Here is a 9535-nt window from a genome sequence, read left to right on the forward strand (position 1 = left end):
GAACATAGGCCTGAGTTGGCCTCTATAAGACACATGCACTTTTTCACTTTTTACTTTAATTAATTTCATCTTTGGAAATACCTTCCCATATATTTCCACACAATATCTGTTCACTCAGTTGACTGATGTTCCATTTGTGTTTACACTTTTCCCAATGACAAAGCAAAAAGATACTGGTAGTGGTACTTTCACATTAGTGAAATGGGGTTCAACTCCCTACAGTGTCATTGCTAAAAGCCAAACACAAGACATTACAGCAACTTCATAAACAACAACTGATTAAACATATACACCTCAATCTGTATCCATATCAATCACAGACACATGTAGCCTTTCATCTTTCAACTGACGCCTCCTTACCAAACTATATGCTTACTACGGCCACTGCACTAGTACTATACTATGACGTTTTTAATGACATTTTGACGACATACTATACTATGACGTTTTTAATGACATTTTGATGACATACTAATACTATGCCGTTTTTAATGACATTTTGACGACATACTATACTATGAGGCTTTTAATGATATTTTGATGACATACTATACTATGATGTTTTTAATGATATTTTGACGACATATTATAGTATGACATTTTTTATATTTTGATGACAGGTTACATTTGCTACGTTCTCATTACAAGTTTGTCTGCTTCCCTCCTCTACCGTCTAAAGGTTAGCGTTAGCGACATAGCAAATGGCTTGCGTCACGTTCTTTAAGCCCCTGTTCCACAGCTGATTGAACTTTGACCCCTTTCTTTCTGTCACTCAACCACATCCAACATAAAGATGCTAACAAAGTATTAACAATGCATTGGTTAGCAATATGTTTGCATAGTGTAAATTTTGCCATTATAATTCCCTTAAAAGTCACCTGAAGCCACCATTTAAGGGGTTGTTTTTCATAATTTTCTGGTATGGGCTTAAAATGCCATGTTTTGAGGGCACAATCTCGGCAGGACACACTGTCTTTGGCACTATCACTGGTAGTAAAACAGAAACGGGTAGCTAAACAACACACCACATTTGGTGCCTAAAAAGTCGCTGGAAAACAACAACAGGTCACTTAAACAAAACAGGTTTTGTTGTTTGTTCAAACAGTGGTGTGCAGCTTAGCAGGCATTTCGCCTAGGTAACATGCCAGGTGCATGTGGGTGGGAAACTAGTGAAGGATATTCTTGTTTTTGTACCTGTGACTTCCTCTGGTTAGTCAGGGCACGTGACTGGAGGGGGTTGAACGTCCTCCTGGTGAAGCTTTTCACTAACTTGTAAAAAGAATCAGCAGCTGTCACCACATGTAAACTTTTCCTAGGCTAACACTTAAGTGGGCAGTGACAACAAGTGACAGATGTTTAAGTGGCAGAGAAACTGAAAAAACTCTTGGTGATGGATTTATGTCCTTGTCGAAACATCAAACCTGAAAGACCTCAGTTGGACTTGTCAGCACAGTGACTAAGATGTAACCCATGGTGACCCCAGTATAAGGCCATGTAAACAACAAATACAGAAATGCAAACTAGAGCTCATGGCAGAATAAATGTTTTATTTCAGACCTGTAACAATACAAGTAAAAAGTTGAATGATTGAGCCTGACAGTACAGGGGCAATCAGGGATGACTTCAGTAAAGAGGAAGCCTCGCAGGGGCTTTTAGACTCACCACAGATGGTTTATAACATCCCCTCTACATTAGGGACTCAGAGATCTGGCTTTAAACCACAGCAGGGTTCAGAGAAGCACACAGGAACCAGAATTCAGCCTGACAGCACTGGGATGACCCAATGATGCAGCAGCAGCTACCTCAAGTACCACTGCTATAATGCATTTTGCTGCATCAGGAGTCTTAAAGAGCTTCTTGAAGACAGTCAAAATATTACATGTAATTTACACCATGCTAATTCTAGGGGTGGGGGAAAGAATCAATACAGCATAGTATCGCAATATTTTCGTGTGACAATATTGTTTCGTTACATGGACCCCAAGTATCCATTTTTTTATTGTTATATAAGTTATTAATATTACAAATAGAAATTTTGGTAAACTTTGGTAGCCTACTAGAATAATATAATCAGTTGCTTCTTCAGTTTACGAGACACATTTTTCTGCATAAAAATAAAGTGAGATGAACACATGGGAAAACTGTTGCTGTTGATGAAGTTTCCCTTTGGGGATGTAAATTGCCACTGAAAAACAGGTAAAAAAAATATCACAAAATAATTTATTGCAATACTCACATTTTAAGTCGCAATAATATTGTATTGTGATAATGTTGTATTGTGGGGCCTCTGGTGATTCCCTTCCCTAGCTAATTCATACTAGCCTTGGGCGGTATTTATCATTTCATATCTTCCTACCATTTTTGTGTAACAAAAAAACAAAATAAATACATAAAAGCTGAACTACTGGTGAGCAAAGTTAATGGCTTCTTGGCTACAAAATCAGATTTCGCCCTCATTCCAAAAAAGACAATGTTCCTACTAAGCTGTTTGCATGTGTAATGAAAATGAATATTCTCTAATTGATGTGCTGTAACATAATGTGTCATGTCTAGATTTAGAAAAGTGGAAAAGCGGAAGCTTCATGTGTGTCTTTGTATCAAAAGGATTTCTTCCGGTAGGAATTTTTCAAAGTTTTCGTGCCTTTGTCCACCTTCTTGAAAAGGTCAGCCTTGTGATATTCAAGTCCTTCAGAACGTTTCATAAAGTAGGTGTGTTTCTCCTTCTGACCAGAAATGTGGAAGTTTCTTTTGGTCGTGCGTCTCTACACAGCCTTGCAAATTATTGGTGAGTTGGTTTGTGTGCAACGTTTCCATGACAATGCATAGACCTGAATGAAACAGACAAGAGGCCCTGTGTTGCAGACTGCAGTAAAATCCTCAGCTGAGACACTTTTTCCGAATGCGCTGTATACATGTCCAAAGAATGCTCCTGAGACCCAACTTATTTCAGCATATGTATTTTCCCATGTCAAAATCAGAGCACACTAAATTTGAATAAAGGTCTAATTAAAAAAAATCCAAATGGGTTATGCTGTTTACATGACCTGCATCAGATTCAGAATATTGTTATATTTAGAATAATAGTGGCATATTTTTGTGCATGTAAACGTACTAATTGTAGCATGTATGACACAGTGTACAGTGCCTACAATGCTGAGTGTCTGATATGCAATTAGCCTGTGTGTTGTTAGGTTTAAATACTGATGGCCCATAGAATGAGACAGATTTGAAATAAGCGTCCCTCTTGCTGGAAGACCCGATGACGCTTGTTGCTGCAGCTCCTATCGATACATCACTAGGCTTAATAAAGATGATGCGTGTATAGTGGTGGCAGACTGGCAGTTGACCAAGATAAAGCTATATGTGGCAATACTCCCAAACAAGGGCAAAGACTTTTTTTTTTTTTTTGTAACTAGTCCTGTAACGTTATCCCCATCACTCGCAGTCACCATCTTTATCAGCTCAGCTGCCTGTTCCACCAGTACAAACAGATCTCTGGTGGCGTGTGATGTGTACTACATACAGTACATCCTCAATACAGCATCTACGCATCAGTTTAATAGAAAGCTGAGCGTCTGTATTTTTGACAGTATTGAAATCATACCTTTGGGATTATGAAATACCCTGGTATGCTTCGCTACTTCGATATCGCCCAAGCGTAATTCATACCACAAACAGGGTTTTTTATAATCTGCAGAGTTGGTTGGTACTTTGATATTTATTATCAGTAAAGCTCAAAACTTCCTGCACAAATTTTAAATGTGATCATGTGTATCTATCCTTTTATCTGTGGTATTTACAGTATATGCATCCTCTAAAAATAACAACAACAACAACAACAACAACAACAACAAAAACATAGATTAGGGCTTTAAATTCTGCTAAGAACAGCAACAACTGCAGGAGCAGAGCTCTGGTCCTAGCAAATTCTGGAACTCAGGTTTGTGTTTCAGTGTGGGGCTTCAGGGATTCAGACAACCTTGTAAGTACAGTAGAGGACATGTTACAGTGGGTTGGCAGAGATTTTGAAAAGCCTTTTTTCCCCATCTCAACCAGGCCCTGTCCTTTAAGATTGCACGAAGGGTTTTATATCAGATATCCCCCTCTTTGGGATTCAGAGGCCCTTGTAGAAACAGGACAGTACATGTTCTAATGGGAGGGCAGACTTACTGAAAATTATTACAATTTTTCCCCTTATCTTCAACCAGTCCGGTCTTTTTAAAGTCAACACAGACTCCCTCCAGCAATTACATATTTGGAAAAAATAAATAATAGTAGTTGCTCAGGGATTTGGTGAGGCTTATTGATCCACTGCAATACAGCAGGTACTGACTGAACAGATAAAAGCAACTTACTGAAGCTCATATCTGTTCTGTTTTACAGTTTGTTTTTTCATTACATAATATTCATTTATTTCCGCTAAAGCTATCATTTTACTGTGATTGCTTCCAGGGAATTTTAACCATAAAAAAGGCACGGATGTGTACATACATGCACAAACACACAAACTGCTGCAAAATCTGCTGTTCTGCACACATAAGTGGACATTAGGGAATATAAAGGAAGTCAAATAAATCCCTACAGATTCACTTATCTGAGTTTAATACAGTACATTTACAATATTTCCATATAACATAAATGCACACATACTCAGAAGTACTGATAATGCAAAGTTGTGTATATGAATACATACACATTTAATTATGGCTTAATTACAGTAATAAAGAAAATTCTTGAGCTGTTCTGAACACAGAGAAAAGATCTGCATAAACACAATTTAAGTGTTTCTGGTTGAATATCACATTTAGTGCTGGGATTATTACATGATTAATCTCAGTCTAAATGTCAAGGTCTGCTGTGTTTTCCTGTTTTATATTATTGTAAAGTTATTGTCACTGGGCTGCTGGTAGGACATGGAAAGCATTTTGAAGATTTCGACTCTGTTTTTTTTCTACTTTTTTGACACAAAACAATAAACAATTTTAAAAATATCATCAGATTAAGGGAGAAGGAAAATGATCAGTTTCTACCCCAACATTTTGACATTCTGGATGTTGAGATGATTGGTTTGGTCATGAAGCAGCTGCAGAAGTAGGTATAAAGAAGGGTAATCTGTTTATGGTTTAGGAATCTCTTTTCAACAGACAAATCTGTTTCCTGAAAATATGCATCACAACCGTGCCTTTATTTGAACAGGCCAATTTTAATCCATTACTCAAAAAAGGCTCTCTATTCCTATCACCCGCGTGGTCTGAATAGATAGTCATGGCTGCAGGGATGATACAGTTTCTTTCACACTGACATGACAGATTCTGTCATTCTGTCAATATCACAATTCCAATTTGACCCTCAAGAATATAAATATTTGATAAATCTCCTCATTGTACTGGATTACTCGCTTTTTCTGAAGCCTCAAAGAGCAAATATCCTTCCAATTATCAATTCAAGGCAATGATTATAATATATATTGGAGGGGCACAGCCCCCCTGATTTTCAAATATGCTCAATCTGTTAATTTCTGACTCATGAAATGTCATTACTAAAGAAAAAGTAGGTTTGCCACAGGTTTCCCGAGACCCACAGTGCAACTACAGCAACGTTAAACAACAGCCAATGACGGATCTGTAATGGCAGCATTCATGAATAGCTTTTGAATCAACTTCATGCCATCTGCTAACTGTTAAAGTTCACCTGGTTTCATGCCGACCTTTCAAAACTTCAAAATCACAATGGAACTTTGGTGTAAGTGTACTAAGAGTCCATTGTGATTTTGAAGTTTATTTCTGCCAACCTTATAAATTACAATTAATTTTGGACAGTAAAGCAAAACAGTCACTTATTTCTGTATCAGACCACAAATGAGACAACCAACTCTGTCTCACTCACTCTCTTCCTAACCGTCGGTATCGTGCTGCAGCAGGAAGGATAGCAACACATTCTCACTTCGACCTCGTCACATATTACCGTTTTGGTCATGGGCTTTCCACATCCCCATTCGACAGGCAAAGTACCCTGGGTGCATTGGTTGTTGACGTTCTAGGACTCCATGTCAAGTTCTCTTCTTTCAAGATACACTTTCGTTTCCACAGGAAATTTAACATTTACATACAGTCTCTTTCAAAATAAACGCACTACATCGGTAACCCGAACTGTCGTTTTTTTTTTCCTTCAACAACAAACACGTGTGGGTTTAGGCAACAAAAGGAAGTGGTTAGGTTTAGGAAAAAAGAACAGGGTTTGGCTTTGGCATCTTACGGGGCGCGAACACTGCTGTGCGAGTAAAAGTCAGGGTTTGTTGGACCCATCCACAACCCCTCCCGCCTGGCCCACTTGGACTTTCGGCGCCTTACCTTTCATCCTTGTCCCGCTGTTAAACTATAACTGCAACCAGCCGCATATCATGCCGATGTTAAAGGACTCTTTTTTTGTTGGTTTCTGACACCAGCAAAAGGCTGCTTTCACTTCAGCTCAGCACCGACAGTGCCCTGGACAGCACTGTGATTCTTTTAATATTTTGTCATTCTAACAGGACAGCACTTCCCAGCAGCCAGATCTGTTCGAAGCTGGTGCTGGTGGATGCTGCAAACTTTTTACACGTTCCAAAACTGCATTTCCAGCGCTGGAGCTTGGTAACATGTCCATCAATTTTGCGGTGCAGTGTGGCCAGGAGACAGTAATGATGAGAGCGAGTGAGAGAGACAGTCAGTGTGTTGTTGTTTTTTTCTGCCGGTGGGATTTTGTGTAATCTACTGCATGATTGCAGATGTTCACCGCATAGGCTAGAAAATTACTCAAACTCATACAGCAACAGCAAACAGTTGGTATAATATAGAATGAGAATTGAAACATCAAAAATGTCCTAATGCATTTGATAACATCATATTTGTGTAAGTGTGACCCTGTCAAACACATGCATTCACCTCTGGTGATATGCAACAAAGCACATATTTTTGTTCATTTCTTATAAATTGATTAGAAAAATGGCATATACTAATAGCTATACTGCTATTCATAACACACAACTATGCAATTACTGTAGATAACAAGACAGACATCAAGGTTATAGCAAGTAAAACATAGCTATCAAGTTCAATATGCAATCCATCAATTACGAGCCTATATGGAACGCAAGAGACAGAAATCAAGTCCACTGTGCTAATTAAAACCAAGCCACCCCTTTATGTAAAAAGTCAATGGCTATAGAAATACGCCAATTTTAAGATAAAACACATATAATTTAGTCTAGCAAGTAATAAATGTTGCATTATGATCTCCTGCAGTGTTCAATACTGAGGTAAAGACAGCATCAGCTTTCATTTACCATAATTGGGCAACTTCACGCAGTTGTCACACACTTCTTCCATGGTTAAATAGAAATGCATTATATTGTCACGTTTGAGCCATTCAACAAATGGTCATCAGGAGGTCTAAAACATCCATTTTTTTTTTAGTTGTCAGATGCCTCTATTTTTTTACAACATACAACGCCACCCATTATATATAATTGTCACTACATATTTCAATCAATAACGGGAAAAGAACAAACAGTCAAAAATGGGTTTTGCTGAGTTTTTACAAGAGAAATTTGATTGCAAAAAATATCAGCTGTGTGGTAACAATGCCTGTTTAAGGGTTAAAGAGTAGCTGCAACTGAAAATCCTGATTTTCATTCTGTGAAAAATGCATGTCATATCGGAATTATTGCTTGGTTTCCAACTTATAAAAAGTGTTCACGTCAACCTTAAAGTTGTAATCACAGCTCTGAACATTTCTGAAAGCTTAGTAAGGTTAACTTACCATAAAAAATAAAAAAAAAGACAATGATCTAGTCTTAACTTGCAGAAAGGCTCAGCCACAGAAGCACGATGTGTGACTCATTGTTCAGTTTGTGTTTGTGTGTGTGTGTGTGTCCCTCCTGGCTGCTTGTGCTCGTCTTTGCTCAGCACTAAAAAAGTGACTCAGCTGACAACAGAACATTTGAGAGCAGGTCAGGTAGAGCTTCACAGTCCCCCAGCTCAACAAAGACTCAATGCTCCGTCACAACATAAAGTCTCACTGCTTCACAAACACATCAAGTCGCACAGGAAAGGACGAGTGCTGCAGAAGATGTGTGTATGTTCTGCCGAGAGTGGCACTTCAATGGATTTAAAGACTTCGAACAAGCTCTCTTTTGGTTTATTCTGATCTCTGCAGTACACGTCGCTGCTGCTCGTCTGCAGTTGGTGATGTCTTCATCACTCTTTCATCTCTTCTTGCACTCTCATCTGATTCCTCCTCTGTCCTCTTTGGGTTGTTTACAATGTCAGTGATATAAGACTTCACAGTTACAAAATGCAACATTTGATCTTTCGGCAGCTAAGTGTATTGTTAGTCCTGCCCTCCTCCTCCTCCCCTTGTTCTGTAACACTTGTCACTTATCTTCATGCGCTGTCTCTGTGAGATAATCTTGCCGCTGTTAACGTGTCTACAGAAAAACACAGCAAATTGGCTAGCATCTAAGCAGTGTAGCAATACACAGCAAGCTCCTGTCACTGCTCAGCCAACCCTTTCTTCTCCTTAGGACTGCACCAGCCTGCAAAGTAGATTGCGTTTTTTTTTTTTTGTTTTTTTTTTTGTTTTTTTTTATGTTTTATAACAAATGTAAGTGACTTTAAAGGCACTACAAGGAACTTTTAACTGGATATGCAAAAGTCTCTTGTTTCTGCTGATGTCTGTGCGTGACCTACAACAGCAAATGAGACCATCGGTGTGAAGATAAGCTATTTCTATATAGTGTATATCCATACCTTTAGGAAACTGTACGGGTCTGTCCCAGGTTGCTTCCGGGACGAAACGATTTACGGCACTCAGACGCACACTGCATCTTACCTAGCTGCTTACATTTATAGTGACTCTTATAAATAGTCACTATTCCTCCTCCTCAACCCGATGTCCGCGGGGAGTTAAAATAGCAGCAATCATCGGGTAAAGTTCCGTGGAAGCACTGGACTCACCAACAGTCAGCCACGTCTCAGTCACACAGAGAAAATCCAATCCTCGGGAAGTCAGGAAATCCTTCAGGATAAACGTTTTGTTCGCTAGTGATCTAGCATTTACCAGCCCAATCCTGGCAGGAGCCGGTGGGTCCACGGCGTTAGCTGTCTGGGGAGCCACACACAGAGGCCGCAGGTTGCACAGATTCACCCCGCGCCAGCGCGGACGAGGAGAGCAGGGGCCGCGGGGCTGGAACACTTCATCCGGGCCGACGACAGGTACCAGCCAGGCCTCGACAGGGTCCAGCGAGTGCCGAGAAATAAAGAGGCGAGGCACCGCTCCATACTCAGTCCAAGAAGCCGTGGTAGTCCTCGCCAAACAGGCCTTCAGCCTTACCAGCCGACTGCTGCGTTTACCCCGGCGGCAGTGGCGCTTACGCCAGAGAGGTGGAGCTGGGGCGCGGCAGAGGTGAGCTGAGATCCCCCATAGGAGCGGGGGCAAAGTTTTCCCGTCTTGTTGTTTCATTCATCCCCAAAACAAACACATGCGCGAGCCAGGTAAG

Source organism: Epinephelus moara, chromosome 2 (genome assembly GCF_006386435.1).
Source record: "Epinephelus moara isolate mb chromosome 2, YSFRI_EMoa_1.0, whole genome shotgun sequence".
NCBI lineage: Eukaryota > Metazoa > Chordata > Actinopteri > Perciformes > Serranidae > Epinephelus > Epinephelus moara.